Source organism: Narcine bancroftii, chromosome 3 (assembly GCF_036971445.1).
Source record: "Narcine bancroftii isolate sNarBan1 chromosome 3, sNarBan1.hap1, whole genome shotgun sequence".
Classification (NCBI taxonomy): Eukaryota; Metazoa; Chordata; class Chondrichthyes; order Torpediniformes; family Narcinidae; genus Narcine; species Narcine bancroftii.
Window position 1 is genome coordinate 303590979 of NC_091471.1, and position 19991 is coordinate 303610969.

At 45.2% G+C, this 19991-nt stretch overlaps 1 long non-coding RNA gene across 1 annotated transcript in view; it reads right to left on the bottom strand.

The window, feature by feature from the left end:
* The window catches only part of LOC138756542 (uncharacterized), a 34889-nt gene that overhangs the window by 367 nt on the left and 14531 nt on the right, over positions 1-19991 (bottom strand). The window contains exon 2 of the long non-coding RNA XR_011353143.1: positions 1-257. This exon is cut by the window's left edge and continues 367 nt beyond it. This is a non-coding gene — a long non-coding RNA (uncharacterized lncRNA). The remainder of the gene's footprint in view (positions 258-19991) is intronic.

Sequence of the window (19991 nt, forward strand, 5' to 3'; positions counted from 1 at the left end):
CCTCAGTCTTTGGCAGAATCCAATTTGTACTTTGAATTTTAGAACTAAATAGAGCAAAAAATTGGAAGGAAGAATCTTTCTACTTTGTTTCACAATTCCATCATTTCCTCAATATCCTTGCCAGAGAACAACACTTCACTCATGTTTGAAATTTTCAATTTGATTCAGCTTTCGGGGTATCCACCTTGATAATTACTCTGCAGGCCTCACAGCAGTGAAACGATGCCTCCTATTCCAAATCGTACACCATTCAGAGTCTATGGAGAAAAAAAATAACAAACATATATTTGTTCAACACAGGCACTCAGGACAAAAATCCTGCAAAGTCTCCTTGATTGTCAGATTATGACCATTTTAACATGAATATAAAAAAAGACAATCATTAACAATTAACAGATAATGATCTGACCATACAAGACAGTTACAAGTGAATAGGTGTCTGTTTTGGTCCATGCCACTGATCCTCTAGGATATTAATTGAGGTTGAAACAGGAAGCGGTCATCTTCTCAACCAACATCAGATTTCCACCATCCGCATGAATTGTGTTACAATCCATCTACCTTATCTCTGCTGGCTTTTAACTTTTCCACGGTTCAAGTCTCAAGCTCCAACACAGGTAATTGTTTCATATGAATACTCAAACAATTATCTTACTCAACTATGGCACGGAACATTGAGTCCATCAATTCAATGCAAAAACTTATTTCATGTACATTCCAACAGGAGCTTCAGTTGATTTTAAAATACAATGTAATTCTTAATGATGGACCTTCATAAACATGCCCTAAGAGAACAGTATTCCTTGACAGTGCCCTTTCACTTTCGGAGGAGCTGCGACCGGGATGTTGCATGCCTGTACAATTGTATTCAGTTTGCATGGAGCTGTTTCTGTGTCTTCTTCCGAAGAAGTTGAAGGGTCTGGTTCTGTGAAAGTGGGACATGGACGTTTTTCTGTTGTCATACTAATGATGTTCTCTTCTTGGTTACTGATCCTGTTGAGCTTCAGAGGAAGAGCAAGTATCAGAAGGTCTTCTTGGCTATGTCCTCTGCCAGGATTAACTGGGGAAGTGCTCTCGTCTTCTGCTGGGCAAGTGTTGGTTGATGCCCTGGCAGAGCAGATGTGACCTTCTCTGTGGAACACCTCCTGCACATGGGCACCTACTTGAGTTCCACTGAGGACACTTAGCCTATGAACTGGCAGGGCAGAGGCAAAGTCATCGCCCAGTTGGTGCATTGATCAGGATTACTTTCTTGCCAGGGCAAAGTGCTGGTCTGGTCATGAACCTGCTGCTGGCCTCTATTTTGTGGTTCTGGTTGGGCACTATCCAACTCTCTTTGTCACCATAACCCAAAGGAAGTTGGTGGACTTCTGAGGTAAAAGGAAACATTGGATCTCTCTGTTGTAGTTCTGTCTCTCCCTGTAGAGTCAGTCACTGGGAATTATATGTACCCAGGTGATGGTTTGGCACCAAGATACCTGTACACTGAGCATGCTCCAAGATAGCATACACTGGTGACATAGTTCCTTCACATGGGAATTACCTTCAGGAGAACACATGGCTCCTGGCAGTGCAGTGAACATCAGCTGCCCAGCTTCCATTAGAGTATCTGGGGTACAGTCGCCTTGATTCGAGTCTCCTTCTGCCTTCAAAGAAGGGTGTTGTGAAATGAGGTCTAACAAGATTTAATGCATGTCTGGGGTATGGTCACCACTAGACTGAGAGCCCCTCTGCCTTCAGAGAGAGGTGATGTGGGCTTGTTTCTATTGAGAGTTAATGTGTGTCAGGGTCTGAGTGCCTTGTCCCATGCAGAGAGAAGTATAATGACCCAGGGTCTAGCAAGGGTTAATGTATGTCTGGGATACGGTCACCTCCGGTCAGAGTGTCCTACAGAGAGGGGTGTTTTGTCTGTGGGTGTGGCAGATCCCCATTCTGACATGGGGTTTGGAGGGAGCTCAGCAGGGTGGAGTGGTCCCGGTTAACCCTTGCTCAGCCAGAATCACTTCTTAGATCCAAGGCCCTTTCTCGAGGGCCTCTGAGAGGTGGCTCAGTGCGATATGCCGATAAGATTATTGTGCAGACTGCTCCTGCCCTTGTCTTCCATCTGGACGTGCCCTGATATGCCACCCATTTCCAGTGGAGGCCTCTTCATGAGGGAGTCCTCCCCTGCTACATTAGAGACCTGGGGTGGAAAGAGTGGGGTCAGAGCAGGACTGTGGAACATATTTTTAAAGTTGGTTTACCTATTCCCCAACTGCCTGCCATTTCTGTGGTTGGGAGGACACAGTGTACCATGTCTATACAGAGTGCGGGAGGTTTAGAAATCTGATGGGACTGATCCTCAAGATTTGGCTACATTGAAGACTGTACGCTACTAATCGGTAACTCAGTGAAGAGAGGGGTGGGATCGCTTGGGGAATGTCCTAGTCAGACTGCCTTTCCTGTTCCGTGTTTCTGTCTGTGCCCGTGTGTCCCTGGAGAAAGTGAAAATGGGGGGATATCTGAGACTGGTGGACTCTACAATGGCTCCACAGCATTTTGGACAGTGATATCATTGTTATAATTTGAAGCTGTAAATAGTGTGTAATGAGAAATTCTGCTTGTAATCACTGAATAAACCTTCTATGTTGAAAGAAAAAAAGAAACAGCATCATTTTCACTAACCCCTCAAGAGGCATTTGTCAACCCTTTCCAGGTCATGAACAAATCCACCTCCCAACTACTCTGCAAACCTTCTTACCACCTATATCAATTCTATGTTGTCTCCTGTGGAACTTTTCTTTCTTTGGCTTGGCTTCGCGGACGAAGATTTATGGAGGGGTAATGTCCACGTTAGCTGCAGGCTCGTTTGTGGCTGACAATTCCGATGCAGGACAGGCAGACACGGTTGCATCGGTTGCAAGGGAAAATTGGTTGGTTGGGGTTGGGTGTTGGGTTTTTCCTCCTTTGTCTTTTGTCAGTGAGGTGGGCTCTGCGGTCTTCTTCAAAGGAGGTTGCTGCCCGTCGAACTGTGAGGCACCAAGATGCACGGTTTGAGGCGAGATGAGCCCACTGGTGGTGGTCAATGTGGCAGGCACCAAGAGATTTCTTTAGGCAGTCCTTGTACCTCTTCTTTGGTGCACCTCTGTCACGGTGGCCAGTGAAGAGCTTGCCATATAACACGATCTTGGGAAGGCGATGGTCCTCCATTCTGGAGATGTGACCTACCCAGTGCAGTTGGATCTTCAGCAGCTTGGATTCGATGCTGTAGGCCTCTGCCATCTCGAGTACTTCGATGTTAGGGATGAAGTCGCTCCAATGAATGTTGAGGATGGAGCGGAGACAACGCTGGTGGAAGCGTTCTAGGAGCTGTAGGTGATGCCGGTAGAGGACCCATGATTCGGAGCCGAACAGGAGTGTGGGTATGACATCGGCTCTGTATACGCTAATCCTTGTGAGGTTTTTCAGTTGGTTGTTTTTCCAGACTCTTTTGTGTAGTCTTCCAAAGGCGCTATTTTCCTTGGCGAGTCTGTTGTCTATCTCGTTGTCGATCCTTGCATCCGATGAAATGGTGCAGCCGAGATAGGTAAACTGGTTGACCGTTTTGAGTTTTGTGTGCCGATGGAGATGTGGGGGGGCTGGTAGTCATGGTGGGGAGCTGGCTGATGGAGGACCTCAGTTTTCTTCAGGCTGACTTCCAGGCCAAACATTTTGTCAGTTTCTGCAAAACAGGACGTCAAGCGCTGAAGAGCTGGCTCTGAATGGGCAACTAAAGCGGCATTGTCTGCAAAGAGTAGTTCACGGACAAGTTGCTCTTGTGTCTTGGTGTGAGCTTGCAGGCGCCTCAGATTGAAGAGACTGCCATCCGTGCGGTACCGGATGTAAACAGCGTCTTCATTGTTGAGGTCTTTCATGGCTTGTTTCAGCATCATGCTGAAGAAGATTGAAAAGAGGGTTGGTGCGAGAACGCAGCCTTGCTTCACGCCATTGTTAATGGAGAAGGGTTCAGAGAGCTCATTGCTGTATCTGACCTGACCTTGTTGGTTTTTGTGCAGTTGGATAACTATGTTGAGGAACTTTGGGGGGCATCCGAGGCGCTCTAGTATTTGCCAAAGCCCTTTCCTGCTCACGGTGTCGAAGGCTTTGGTGAGGTCAACAAAGGTGATGTAGAGTCCTTTGTTTTGTTCTCTGCACTTTTCTTGGAGCTGTCTGAGGGCATGACCATGTCAGTAGTTCCTCTGTTTGCGCGAAAGCCGCACTGTGATTCTGGGAGAACATTCTCGGCGACACTAGGTCGCCCCTGAAACCCTCTGGGTTCAGCTGAAGGCTACCATACTGCAATCCACTGAAGAGTTACTGGGCTTCTCCTCCAGGAAAAACAAGGACTGGTTCGACGAAAACAACCAGGAAGTCCAGGAGCTGCTGGCAAAGAAGCGAGCTGCCCACTAGGCTCACCTTGCAAAACTGTCCTGGCCAGAGAAGAAATGAGCCTTCTGTCGCGCATGCAGCCATCTTCAGCGCAAACTCCGGGAGATCCAAAATGTGTGGTGGTCTAGCCTCGCCAAATGAACCCAGCTCAGCACGGACTTTGGTGACTTCAGGGGTTTTTACGAGGCTCTTAAGGCTGTGTACGGCCCCTCACCCCAAGTCCAAAGCCCGCTGCGCAGCTCAGACGGCAAAGTCCTCCTTAGCGACAAGATCTCCATCCTCAACCGATGGTCAGAACTCTTCCAATCTCTTTTCAGTGCCAACCGCTCAGTCCAAGAATCCGCCCTGCTCCAGCTCCCTCAACAGCCCTAAGGCTAGAGCTGGATGAGGTCCTCACCTGGGAAGAGACATATAAGGCAATTGAACAACTGAAAAGTGGCAAAACAGCAGATATGGATGGAATCACCCCAGAGGTCTGGAAGGGTGGTGGCAAAACTCTGCATGCCAAACTGCATGAGTTTTTCACGCTCTGCTGGGACCAAGGAAAGCTGCCTCAGGACCTTTGTGATGCCATCATCATCACCCTGTACAAAAACAAAGGCGAGAAATCAGACTGCTCAAACTACAGGGGAATCATGTTACTCTCCATTGCAGGCAACATTTTCGCTAGGATTCTCCTAAATAGAATAATACCTAGTGTTGCCTGTGGAACTAAGACACAGGAATTGCACTGACATTTTAATCCATCATCTTATGCCCTGGCTGGCCCTGGATAAAACATGACTGTCAAGTCTATTTTGGACATGAAAGGGAATCAGGTCATTGGGAGGGGACATCTTCTCTGGCCACTATCATCTAGACAGCAGAGTCCATAGAATTTAGACACGATAAATTGAAAACAATCGATCAAGATGAGTGTCTACAGGGAAGCAGCAAGGCCGACACAGATTTTTCATCTGTGAATATATTTGGGTTTGCTGATGGCAACTTTCCTGCTTTGTGCTGGTTTGAAATCAGATGTTCAGTGGAAGACTGAGCACATGAGCCCACGATTCTAGGATCACTTGACAGTCACAAACCTTCCTCCCTTCCTTCCTTCCACCCTTCCCTCCCTCTCCCAATCATCTCTCTCCTTCTTCCTCTCTCTCTCCATTATCCCTTCAACTACTTGAGGGTAATTGCACTATAGACCTCTGGATATTATTCATTGCAATGGCTAAATGTTTGGATTCATGGATTGGGCAAATTAATTGCAGAAGTTTGTTACCATCCAGGAATTATCTTCCCAGGTAGAAAGTTCATTGGTTGACTAATAAAGGCAAGGTGTTATTTCTACTGAGGATGTATACTGCAATCACAGACTCTGTCTATTCAGTGTTTCCACTTATCTGAACATTTGACTTTTTATCATATCTAAAACAGAGATCTGAGTCAGAATCTAATAAGGGATTCGTATTCACGGTGAGACAAATGCTTGAGTCAGGATGAAGTTCTCATAAGGATAGCCATAGTCAAGATTTAAAATTCAATTTATTGTCATTGTACTAAAACAGTGTCATATTACATGAAATTGCTTTTGCCTGTTGTAAGGCAGACAGATTTGTTATCTGTGAAAAATGCCTGAGACACCTCTTACACTGAGAGAAAGAGTAAGAGAAGCAAAAGAGAGTCCCCCCAGAGTCACCGAGCGTCCATAGATTCGACCCCAGCGCTTCCGCAGCCTCTGCAGCCGCAGAGCCCAGTACCCCCAGAGTCACCGAGCATCCATAGTTTCGACCCCAGCGCTTCCGCAGCCTCCGCAGCCGCAGAGCCCGGTGCCCCCAGAGTCACCGAGCGTCCATAGATTCGACCCCAGCACTTCCGCAGCCTCCGCAGCCGCAGAGCCCAGTCCCAACCGTTTCCAACCCAAGCTCCAGATCCGAATCTCTGACACAGTCAGGAACCCGTCAGTACCCTCAGCACCCCTCACATCCCAGTTCCGATACTTGGTAACCCTTCAGCCAGTTTTGAGCCAGTCTCCAGCTGTCCATAGCCCAGCGTGAGGGTCTCAACTGCAGTCTCCGACAGCCCAGGGGCTCAGAATCAATGTCAGAATTTATTGTCATGAATAAGTCATGAAATAGTGCAAATGTTCATATTATATCCATCTTGCAACATTTCTGTAAAAATAACAGTGTACGAATAGTAAGGGAGTGTCTATGGTTCATTGATTATTCAGGGGTCTCATGGCAGTGGGGAAGAAGCTGTCCCTGTGCTGTTGAGTGCTCGTCTTTAGGTTCCTGTACCTTTTTCCCAATGGTAGCAGAGTGAAAGGGCATGGCCTGGGTGGTGGAAGACTTTGAGGACAGAGGCTGCTTTTTTAAGACCGTCTCATTTAGATGTCTTCAATGGAGTGAAATCTGTGATGTTGTAGGCCAAGCTAACAACCCTCTGGAGTTTATTCTTGTCCTGAGACTTGGTGGCTCTGTGGTGACCTGCTGTATATTCATTAATTTGGATCTGCTCCATTTGTGACTGCACCCGTGGCTCCTCTTACTTGACCCTGTATAAAGGCTCCAATACCATGACCCCTCTCCAGAAAATCTGGGTCACAGCACAGGATGACTTTCAAGTTTATTGCAAATAAAAGCCTACAGTTCCATAACTCTGGCCTTTTGAGTTATTGATTGTGCATCAGCCACATAACAGGCAGTGATGCAACATCCAGAATGTTCTCCACAGGGGTACACCTGTAGAAGTTTACGAGAGTCTTTGGTGACATACTGAATCTCCTCAGGCACCTCACGAAGTATAGCCGCTGGCAACCCTTATTTCTGATTACATTAACCTGAAGGCTTCAGGACAGATCCTCAGAGATTTTGACATCCAGGAATTTGAAGTTCTTGACCCTCTCCACTACTGAACCCTTAACGAGGACTGGGTTGTGCTCCCCTGACCTCCTCCTGAAGTCCACATTCATCTCCATGGTTTTGATGATGTTGAGGGCAAGATTGTTGTCATTACACTATTCAACGACCTGATCTATCTCCCTCCTGTACCCTTCCCCATTGCCATTTGTGATTCTGCCAACAACTGTGGTGTCATTGGCAACTTGTAGATGGCATTGGAATTGTGCCTGGCCACACAGTCATGGATATTTAATGAGTTGAGCAGTGGGCTAAGCACACATCCTGTGATCTTCAGTCTCTGTACTCCAGGAGTAGAAGTTCAACCAAATGATCAGACTTGCCAAAGTGTGGTATTAATCTGGCTCGGTATGCATTCTTCATGGTGGTGTAGCAGTGTGTTGGTTCCCCTGGTCTTGCCTGTGATGTGTTGGTGGTAGTTTGTCAGAGACTTCAGGTTGCCCTGATTAACGTCTCCACAATGATCGGGAAGTCATCAGGATTACATGCCAGCCTGTTGGTTCCTCGCCTCGAGTCACCAGCAGCCCACCACATCCGTTGGTCTTTCATCTTCAGAGCCCCCTCACTGATCCATCGCCCTGGTCACTGTCCCGTTGGTCACCTGAGCTGTAAACATTACAGCTGTTTCCATTCCCTTGCCAGTATCTTTGGTTAATCCAAGTCAATGTGCATCTAGAAACACCGCTGATAAACAGGAAATGGCTTTCAAAATGACACAGGTGTGATAAGTAGGCAGCCATGTTCTCCCTTGCAGCTTTCAGTGAGTACGTCAGTGGGTGAATATATAGAGTAAAATAGGATTAATTGTGATACTGTAGCCGACCGCTACAAAGAAACACACACACACACATACACATACACACACACACACACATACACACACACACACATACACACACACACACACATACACACACACACATACACACACACACACATACACACACACACACATACACACACACACACACATACACACACACACACATACACACACACACATACACACACACACACACATACACACACACACACATACACACACACACACACATACACACACACACACATACACACACAGTGTGGCAGGTTAAGGTCACTATTTTATTAGGGCTGGAAAGGCTGTTTTTATACTGGTTCAAGTTCCCCCCCCCCCCACCCGTTTTTGCTGATTGACTGAGTCATCCATATAAATAACAATAGCAGGCGGGAACATCCATGCATATGAATGCCCTTCTTCCCCAGCCTTTTTCTGCTGAGTTAGCTGAGCAGCTTGACCATCTCCATTTTAGGGCTGTTGGTCTGAGGCTGCCCCAGCTTCTACCCCTGCCGCTTTGTTGTCCTGGGAGTCGCTTTAGCAATCTCTGTCCGCGTCTGCTGCCGAGCGATGTGCCGGCCCAATATCCGCAATTGCCACAATACCAAGTCTCTCACCAACGATATACACTGAAATGGAATTCGAATGTCGCTGGCATAAACATTCTATTGCCCATGTTAGAATGCTACAACATCCCAAAGCATTTTATAGCCCAATATTTTGAACTACAACTGCTATTATAAGACAAGAAACACAGCAGTTAATTTCTGCTCCAAAAGCACTCATTGAATAATGTTCAAATAATCTGTTTTTGATGGCATTGATTAAAAGATAACTGTTGTCGTGAACAACAAGCTAACTTACAATAAAAGCCGGCTGATCAGGCAGCATCTGAGGGTAGAACATGAAGTCAGGTCTTTGACCTGAACCATTAACTCCATTTACATTTCAGGTCAAAACATTTCTTCACATTCAGAGACTCCAACATAATGGCAATTCTGGTGCCCTGGCAAAAACCTTGTCACAACTCAAATATTCGGCTAACTTCCTTAATCTGAAAGATTACTTCTGTTGCTCTCTCCATGGATGCCGCTTAACCTACTGAAGATTTCCAGCATATTTTGTTTCTCTTCCAGATTTCCATCATTTAATGTCCACACTTCTTCAGATTGGTGCCAAGAACACTTTGCCATCCAAGAGGCTGCAATTTAACGTTTTATGGGAAACACAGAGATCCTCTCTACTACAAATATGTCTGCCTTCATTTTTGTGTTCAGATCTTGGGCATGAAACCTTTGGCTCAGAGATGAGAACAGAGCCTATAAATAGAGTGATAGTCAAGTCAAATCATTTATTGTCGTATGATTTCACAAGTACAACCCAATGAAACAGCTTTCTACGTTCCTCAGTGCAAAATATGCAGCCCCACAACCAGACATAACACACATACAGACAAAAAATACATATGCAGGACAAGTATTTTATTTATACAAATAAATATTGTTCTGTACATACAAGAGTCTCTGATGGTTAGTGTGAGCTGTTCCTTTGGTCGTTCACCAATCTCACTACCCATGGGAAGAAGCTGTTCCTCAGCCTGGTGGTGCTGGCTCTGATGTTCCTGTATCTCTTCCCTGACGGGAGCAGCTGTAAGATGCTGTGTATGAATGGAAGGGGTCCTCATGATTTTGCTCACCCTCTTCAGACAATGATCCTGGTAGATCACATTTATGGGGGAGGGGGAGACTCCATTGATCCTCTCTGCTTGACCTCTAATCCATTTCTCTACAGCAACTGTACACCACACTGTGATGCATATGGTCAGATGCATATAGAACTCCTGTAGAAGGTGGACATAATAGTGGCTGGTTACCTTGCCTGCTTCAGTCTTCTCTGTAAGTGCAGCTGCTGTTGTGCCTTCCTGACAAGTGAGGAGATGTTGAGTGTCCACAATAGATCACTAGTTAAGTGAACTCAAAGGAACTTGGTGCTCTACTACAGAGTTGTTGATTGCAGTGGAGAGTGGTCATTCCTGGTCCTCCTGAAGTCCACGATCATCTCCTTCATCTTGTCCATGTTGAAATTCAGGTTATTGTTCTCACACTATTTCATGAGATTCTCCACCTCTTCTCTGTAGTGCGACTTATCATTGTTGCTGATGAGGCCGACGACTGTTGTGTCATCTGCAAACTTGATGACACTGATTGAGGAGCTGGATCTGATAATGCAGTCATGGGTTAGTAATGTGAACAGGAGTGAGCTGAGCGTACAGACCTAAGGTGTGCTATTGCTTAGCTTGGCAATGCTCAACATTCTGCTACTGTCCCGGACAGACAGTAAACTTTCCGTTAATGAAGTCCAGGATCCTGTTACAGAGTGGTGTGTTGAGTCCCAGTGAGGACAGCTTCTCCATCATCTTTTGGGGAATGATCATATTAAATGTTGAGCTGAAGCAACATTATATATGCAATCAAGAATACAAACTTTGACATATAGTAATTAAACCTCTTGTAGTGAATATTCAGTCAGATTCTGGTAACAAATTTTCGGTCAAAAAATCTTTGTAAAATTTTCTACATTCAACAGCAATAAACAAGTTAACAAGTTACCAATGTAATTTCCACTGAAGGCTGGGAGTGCTTTCACAATTTTATTGAGATCTATTGAAGAGGAATCCTGTTGGAAACATGAGTCAGACTCACATGCTCTCAGAAAGGGTGACACAGAATTCAGTATCCTGCTCCTTCCCAGTCTTTGTTCCAACTGAAGACCAGTGGGGAAAAGACAACTTCTCACTGACCACGCTGGTCACAGAATAACTTGATATAGATGACACATTAGCTCCATGTGGCGGCCCTGGTTAATTGTTGTAAAACTGTTTAAAGCTAAATAATGATCAATTCTTGTGGGACACCTTTGACAATGATCCCTGACTGATAGATCAACCAATGCCCAATGACAAACCAAAATCTGTACCTGGTATTTGAGTGTTATTAGAGGCTTTGAATTGGAAAAGTAATTTCAATGACAACACATACTGCAGTTCTCAGTAGCAAATTCACAGAGAGTGTGAACTGCATCTGTCTGAAGTTAGCTCTCAACTAATATCACCATAAAACATACTTCCTGTTCTTCTTTGGCTTGGCTTCGCGGACGAAGATTTATGGAGGGGGTAAAAAGTCCACGTCAGCTGCAGGCTCGTTTGTGGCTGACAAGTCCGATGCGGGACAGGCAGACACGGTTGCAGCGGTTGCAGGGGAAAATTGGTTGGTTGGGGTTGGGTGTTGGGTTTTTCCTCCTTTGCCTTTTGTCAGTGAGGTGGGCTCTGCGGTATTCTTCAAAGGAGGTTGCTGCCCGCCAAACTGTGAGGCGCCAAGATGCACGGTTTGAGGCATTATCAGCCCACTGGCGGTGGTCAATGTGGCAGGCACCAAGAGATTTCTTTAGGCAGTCCTTGTACCTTTTCTTTGGTGCACCTCTGTCACGGTGGCCAGTGGAGAGCTCGCCATATAACACGATCTTGGGAAGGTGATGGTCCTCCATTCTGGAGACGTGACCCATCCAGCGCAGCTGGATCTTCAGCAGCGTGGACTCGATGCTGTCGACCTCTGCCATCTCGAGTACTTCCTGTGATGGGCAATCAAGTGACTCCACGAGGAGTCAAAGGGCTTTTATTAGCTTAGACATTAGCTGGGGGGTGCAGAGAGAATCTGGCCCAAATCAGAGCAGGAAGTGATCTGGGGTCAAGATCTTGGGTCGGGATCTTTATTAGGAATATCCTGGGAGGGGTCAGAAGGAAGGAAGGGCAGTCCACATCAATACATAGTTATTACCGTGGTGTAATACCTTGTACCACCACAACCTGGTTATTTCATCACTGTTCATTTCCATGTCTTGTCGTGGAGAAGCAAGTCCCACATTTTGCTATAGAAATGAAAGTTTTATTTTCTTGCAGAAGCGTATGAACTGTGGCTTTTTTTTTTTAACTTTCCCTAGGAATGGGAACCATGATCTTCATATCAACTGACCCAAGGAAGATGAAGCACAGGCTCCAAATATGTGGCCTTCAGTTTGGTTTAACTCAACATCTTGCTTGGCTTCAAGCAGGGGTGAAAGTTGTGGTGATATGTAATTACACCAGGGGTCATCCCGGTGACCTTGTATATAAAGCAGTCCAGAGCTACAGTCTAGCCTTCCAGGTTCGTCTTGCAGAGAGACAAGACCTCTTAGTGTACATATTAGTTTATTAAAGCTGTCTTATACTCGCACTGCTGGTGTGGTTATTGTCAGTACAAAAGTAACCTCCATTTCTGTCTGTTAACCCATTTACCCTGTGGGCCCTTTCTCACCAGTACACCGTCCCTATTTACTTTCACCTCTAGGTTTTCAACAATCAAAGAGAAGCCATTTTGTGAATAAAATGAATGTCCGTCGGGAGTCATGGCCGATTATGGGATGGTATTTTTAACAATGAAATCAGATTAATGTTGCATTTTCAAAAGATCAACTGTAAGTCTGAAGAAAGGGAATACTTATTCCGAGGATATTGAAGTCACTGATCTTCATTACAACACAGACAGAATCGAAAGACCTGTCTTTAAACTAGTCGGCTGACAGAAAGGCTGATTGCTCCTTGATCGCCATTCTTGTCTGACAGAAGCTGTCTCTTGGAATAGCCTAGAGAGCGACAATGAAGATGATTCACCTTTCCGAATGAGGCGCTTGCCACAGTAGTGACGGAGAGGAAAACGTCTTTTCTCTGACAGAAAGGAGCCCAAATGTCAGCAAATGTGAAGTTAAACCCACCAGTTCTTCAAGGTTTCTGAGTGAGGAGTGTCAGAATGAATAGGGAGCATTGTCCTAATGCAGAACAGGAGCTAAACATAGAAACACGGACATGGAAATAAGAGTCAGCTTGTTTTGTGCAGCAAGTGATTATTAATCTTCTTGTGTATGTCAGGCAGATGATTCGCATTCCATCTGCAGATCTGAATTTCGGCAGCAAGGTACAGATCCATCAGCTCGTAATCCCAAATAGAAAAAAAACCTTGTGCACTGCCAAAATGAAACCTCCCCCACCTCTCCCCCTGTGGCTAAACTAATGTCTGATGCCTGAGGCACTTTCACAGCAGATCATTTGTGAAACAGCCATTGTAAAATAATGTGCTTTTCCATTGTGGAACAGATTGAGATTATTCTGTCACCATGGTGTCAAAAATTTAACAGGCAATGTTCACAGCAACTAGGCTGCGTGAGACAAGAGTCCACAACAGCCAGGTTACAAAATGTATTAAAAGTTTAGGTCAGGACCTATCCTGACCTCTGATAATGTGCACTGCCTAGATGCTGAATCTGAAATTTTACTGAAATAGACCAGGATCAGACCACAACCAGGCCTGAGGTTGAACGAAGTTGGGATCTTGAAAATTGTTCTCTTCTCCCTCGAGTTCTGCAGTGGGGAAGGATCAGCTGGCTTCACTGTCATTCACCGGCTTCGATCCCTACTGGGGAGAAGCAGGGGTGGAGTAGGCGCAAGAGAAGAAGGAAGAAGGAATGTGGTAAATGATTGGGGAGGACGTTGAAAGGGAACCGTGAGAGTGGAGTGATTGAGGGAAGGAACATGGCGAAAGGGGTCAAGGGTACGAAAGTGAGGAAAGGCATCAAGGTGAAGGATCACCCTGAGAATAAGGCCTAAGGAAATGTATGTCTGTAAGATTAGGTACCTGTGCTCATGGTGATATGAATGGGTTGTCAGATTTTGTCTGTATATTTAGTGTGTGCGTGCGTGCGTGCGTGTGCGTGTGCGTGCGTGTGTGTGCGTGTGTGTGTGTGTGTGTGTGTGTGTGTGTGTGTGTGTGTGTGTGTGTGTGTGTGTGCGCGTGTGATTGAACCACCAAGACTTCACTCCAAGGCCATATGGTAGCTGGTAGACAAGGGATATCTATCTTTAGGCACAGATTTGTTTACTCCTTGATTCCAAGAGATTGCCTAAGAAGACCAGCTTCCTACTGAAACACTAGCAAATGTAGTTTCAAGATCAGTGCTGGACTTGAAACCTTTTGTGGTCAAAAATCCAAAGCCTCGTTTGACATGTTGATGTGGCCAGTAATCCACACAGAAATGCTTTGATGCACAACATCCAAAGAGAGTCAGCAGCTTAAGATTTCAAGATGAAACCCTTCATCAGAACATGGCCAAGCCACTGGAGAATAAGTAGGTGTCTGTGGCATCAAACACCTGGATAATGCAATGCTTTTAGGACAAGGGTGGAGAGCAACATTCTCTTTTATGAGGTACAATACCCAGAAAAATGTAATTCCAGGCACGTTGCGGGAAAAAAAAGAAATTTTATTACATTGCGTTTGTTAGGATCTCAGTGTATCTCGAGTGGTTTGCACCAAATATAAACTTAACAAGGCAAAATTTACAAAGTTAACATAAGGAGAACACCAACAGTAAAGCCATTTAAGCTCCCGGGACAGTTTTGATGAGCCAAATCATCTCCTTTGTTTCTCAGTTTTGAAATGTAGATGGAACTTTGAATTAGGAAATGTGTCAATGACTGTATTGTGGAATCGGTAATAAGTTCATAACCTGTTTCTGTGAAAGGTCTGTGGCAAAATATCAGACAGGAAGTGAGGGAGAACTCATTTGCTCGTCTTTAAAATAGGACTATTGGGTCTTTACATGGGTAGATTTAGTCTTAGTTTAACAGTGCATGTGAAACGTAGCATCCTCCTCAGTGCTGAATTGGAATATCAAGCCAAACGAAGACAGATTCAGAACCTTTGGACTTAAAGGAGCTGCTGTTGATAGCCAGAGTTGAAGTTGTGATGGAATATGGGGAAGGGGAAGACTCTTGCAGACAATTTCCAAGATGGCCAATCGGATACAAGACATTATAATTTTCTGTTTTTCTAACTGCCTGCTGTAATATTAACAATGGGCCAAAACAAACTAGCAAAAGTTTAGCAGTTGCAGTCACTCCGATGTGAATTGTGCCATGAATATTTATTGGTTAGGAGCTTGTGAACTGTAATTTGTTGAGATGGTATTTGAGGACATGACCATGCCATCTTACACCAACATTTATGTATATTTCATTTGGAAATCCAGCATGTGATTGTGTTTAACCATGGAGCTACAGGTTCCGGCCAGCAGATGGTGGTGTAATGCAAGTTTCTGATGTCTCTTTCATTTATCATGTCTTCCTGAACCATCTGTGAACATCAGGACCAAGTTACCAGTGATATAAAAGAATGATAGTCTGTGGCCTACATTACTAATTTTGGTTGGATTTATTTTTAGAGTTTAATATTTTCAAGTTTAATAATTTTCACTTGCAATACCTTCTAAGTCAATGGCTAAAACTGTTTGAATGAAATTAGTAAATTGAAGCTGTTGTTTGGAGATTTCTTTTTCTCTCCATTCAGGGCCAAGGAGTCTGTGTTTTCAGGTCATCCCTTGATAACTAGTGACATCCCACTCATTGCCACATCAATTAGACTCATCATTAGAATTCAATTGCATGAGGACCAGAGATTCACATAAACATGTTTCAAGGAACACGACAACCAGATAAACAATATCAGTTTGAATATCATTTGACATCCTGTCTGTTCCGTTAGCCTAAAGCTGTGATCAGTTTCTTCATGGTGTATGAAACAAAAGCAAGTCTGAATTCAAAAGCAATGAGAAGGATTAACATTTTCCATTAAAACTGCTTGCCGTCATGTGCTGACAAAGGCAAGGAAGCCCACAGCTACACAGAAATTGGGTCTTAGTAAGGTACAGTCTTTCCAGGCTTTTCAAAATGATGTTTCATGTACAGTTTGTTGGTGGAAAAGGGATCGACAGAGGAGATGAAAGCAGGCATCAACACCCATTGTGAGTTTTCCCTGAACTACAGAAGCATTGTAAAGTCCATGGCAAGGAACAGCAGTGCAGTGTGATCACAGCCATCCTCTCAACCTTGATTCTGAGGGCCTACATTGCACAATCTGGCTGCTGCGTTTTAATTGTGATGACTTGTAAATGTACTTCATTGATTGGGTTTGCATCATCTTGGATCATGGAATTTTCACAGCACAAAAAGAAACCAATCACTCTGATGAGTCTGTACAGCCCCATTGTAAAGTGATTCAGTCCCCTTCCCCTTTCATATCCCATAAGAGCAAAATTACTCTCTCCCAAATGCCTCTCCAGTTCCCAGTGGAAGGTGCTGTGCAATTCTGTGCCCACTACCCCACTTGTAGTGAATTGTTGAACATAGTGATTCTGAGAGTGGAGTGCATTTAAAAAAAAAATCTTTTATCCAAAATTTAAAATGTTCCCCCCTGGTCCTTGAACCATCCCTAATGAAACAGCTTCTATTTAAAGCCATCACAATCTATCAGATCTCATCTGAACCATCTTCATTCCAAGATTAACTCCCACAGTTTAGCACTCTCACATGAAATCCCTGAAACCCTTCTAGTAAGTTATTTTTCCACCCTCTCATCCTTCCCAGAATGAGTTGGATGCAATACTCTAATTGAGGCCTATGGTTTGCACAGGTTCACCACAACTTCTCTGCTTCCTCGTTGCTTCCTCTAACCTTTGCCTCTGTTTATGAATCCAGGTTCTCATATAAGTAACAATTTTTGGCCCTGAAATTCTCAAGGAGTTGTATACGTGATCTCTCAGGTCTCCCTCTTCCTATGCACCCAAGAACATCTTCCACAGCATGGAAGCAGACACTTCTGCCCAACTTGCCCAAGCCGATTAAAATGTCCCAACCACAGTTCTTGAGCTTGCCTGTGATTGGCCCATATCTTTCTAAATCCATCCTATCCATGTATCTGTCCAATTTTTTCCCTTAAACATTACAATAGTACCTGTTCAACCACCTCATGTGGCAGCCCATTTCAAGCAGCCACCATCCTCCGTGTAAAAAAAGGTTACCCATGTTCCTGGTAAATCTCTTCCCCCCCCCCCCCCCCTCCCCACCCACCACACACACTAAACCTATATCCTCTGGATATTGATTCTGGGCAAAAGATTCCCTGCGTCCACCAAACTATTTCTCTCATCATTTTGTAGCCCCTCATCCTCCTGCGTTCCAAAGAATAAAGACCCAGCCTGCTCAACCTCTCCCTATAATTCAAGAGTTTTAATTTGGCAACATCCTCCTTGATCTTCCTTGCACTCTCCTCAGCAAGACAACATCTTTCCTGTGGCATAGTGACCAAAGCTGAACACAATTCTCCACATGAAACCTTACCAATGTCTTATACGGCTTCAACTTGACCTCCCTATTCTATACTCTGTACCCCCTTTTGACCACCCTTTCTATGTGGTTTGCTCTAGTACAATTCCAACTAAGCCTCATCAACCTCTTAATTTCTTAAATTTTGAAGATCTTCAACATGATAAAGCATCTATCTTTATTCCTAACGACCCACCAGTGAAACTTTGAGGGTCTCTTCAGGTAGCACAGGGAAAAGATATTTTTTACATGGCTAGACACAAAGTTTTCAAGGCTTTAACGTAATTTGGCAGGACAAGATAATTTCAAAAGATTGGCTTTAAGGAAGTTTGATTTTGGTCTGGGACAAATGCATGCATTTAGAGCATGCTTGATCCAGTTAGCCAAGTGGCATGACTTACACTTAAAGGTTTAACCTGTGATTCATACCCAAAACTGGAAACAAATTGTAACCTGTAAACAACATGGGTCTAGATGAGTCCGAATGTGAGAGAATTTGTCAGACACAGTGTGAGAGGCTGGAAGTATATGGCAGGTTGGGGGTGGGGTGTCCTGTGAGTGAGAGCAACACAGAGAATGGAGGAAATGGTGAGTAAGGGAGAGAGAGTGCCTGAGAGAGGTGAAATTGGCTGGACTCCAGGTGACATTTGAAGTGAGTGATTGGCTTAGCTGAGTAAAATCAAGAGAAACTGAAGAATTCAAAAGGTTTTGCAGTTCTTGTTTCTCGTGGCAGGTCTGCTCTTCAGTAAGGACAGGAACTGAAATCTTGCACATTCCTGCCTTTCGCTGTCATTATACAGTAACAGATGTCAGGCCTGAGACTGCGGAGGAAATTGGCAGAATGTCAGGAACAGTGAAAATTTCATTGTGACACTGTGGGGGCGATAATATAGATGTCGTGTGTGAGGTCGGGGGTGGTGGGAGGTGAATGTGTGCAATTCAATTCACTGTTGTACATTCAGCAGATGCCAGGAATGACAGAGCAAGTCTCTGTTTGAAAGAGAAAGATTTTACAGAATGAATTGTAATCTGAAAGGCACTGTTTTGAAGAAGGTGGATGAGGATTTAGCAGTAGCTTTTAAAGGGAATTGCATTAGAATATGAAGAAGGTTTTTCCAGATTAAGAGGAAGGAGGAATGGCTGAGATAAATTTGATGGAGCTGACACAGCTATGATGGAAAAATCATTGTTTAACAATATAATCAGTGATTCCCCCCCCACTCCCCTCAGAACCAAACTTCACTGTCCAACACACACACACACACACACACACACACACACACACACACACACACACACACACACACACACACACACACACACACACACACACACACACACACACACACACACACACACACACACACAAACTCTGGCCCGCGGGCCAGATATAATTATATTTGGCCCGCAAGATCATTTCAAAAATGTATTAGAGGTGGCCCGCCCTGCAGCGAGAGCCGATGCTGTTTTTTGGTCATGTCACCCCCACCATCCTCCCCCTTCATTGCACATCCTTCCCCATTGTAACATGAGAAATTTTAACACGAGAAGTCTGTCGATGTCATCAGCCGGCAAGCCAGTTGGAAGGCTCCTCGCACAATCAGTCACTTCTCCCACCTGTCGAGCGGTGCGGCGGATGGGCGAGCGCCTGTGATTGCCTGTCGGCGCGACGGGCATTTCAGGCTGCGCACAGCCCCCGGGCAGCGCGAGCCCCGCGCGACTGGCACTGGACGGCCCTTCCACAGTGCGAGCGCACTTCTCCCGGTCGCCACGGCCTTCAGCGCTTGCACCCGCGCGGACCCCAGGGACGGCTGGTTCGGCCCTGCACGTGAAGAGAGAGATGGTGGCTGTCTGCAAAGGCTGATCGGCAGCGCGCTGGGCCTGAGTGGGTGGGTAAGCAGGGGTGGGCAGAGGGTGTAGGTGAGGAGTAATGGGCAGGGGAAGTTATGGTGGTGCGAGGGGCAGTTAGAGGGAGGGATGAGTAGAAGAAGGGGTGGATAGGGAAGGGGTAAAAGGGGAGGGGCAGGGTGAGTAGGGGAGGGGTGATTAGAGGGTGAGAGACGGGTAGAGAGAGGAACAGGTTGAGGGGAGAGGCAGTAGAGGGGCGTGTATAGGATGGGATAGGTAGAGGCAGAGCGAGTGGAGTGAGGGGTGAGTAGAGGTTGGGTAAAGGACTGGTCAGATAGAGGGATGGTGGGTCGAGGGTGAATAGAGGCCTAGAGCCTGAGGAGTGAGCAGGAAATGCTGAGTCCTGATGCAGGCCAAAATGGACACAGCCTGTGAATGCTGACTACATCTCCACAGGGACCAAATAGGTTTCCCTCAGGTCAAGCAAAGGGTGAACTTGAGCTACCTACTCCTGACCTGTAACATTATCCTCCTAAAGTTATATCCTAAAGTTTAACATTACATATGTTGAAAGAAGAGAAAAAATGCAGATGTTGTTGAAAATTTTCAATAAATATTTAGTTCGGCCCTCGACTTAGTCCAAGTTTTTAATTTTGGCCCTCCGTGAATTTGAGTTTGACACCCCTGACTTAGAGGGAAAGACAAAAAGGCTAATCGCTGCACACAATGACCCTAACCCTAATGTTTGAAACTTCATCATGTTGCA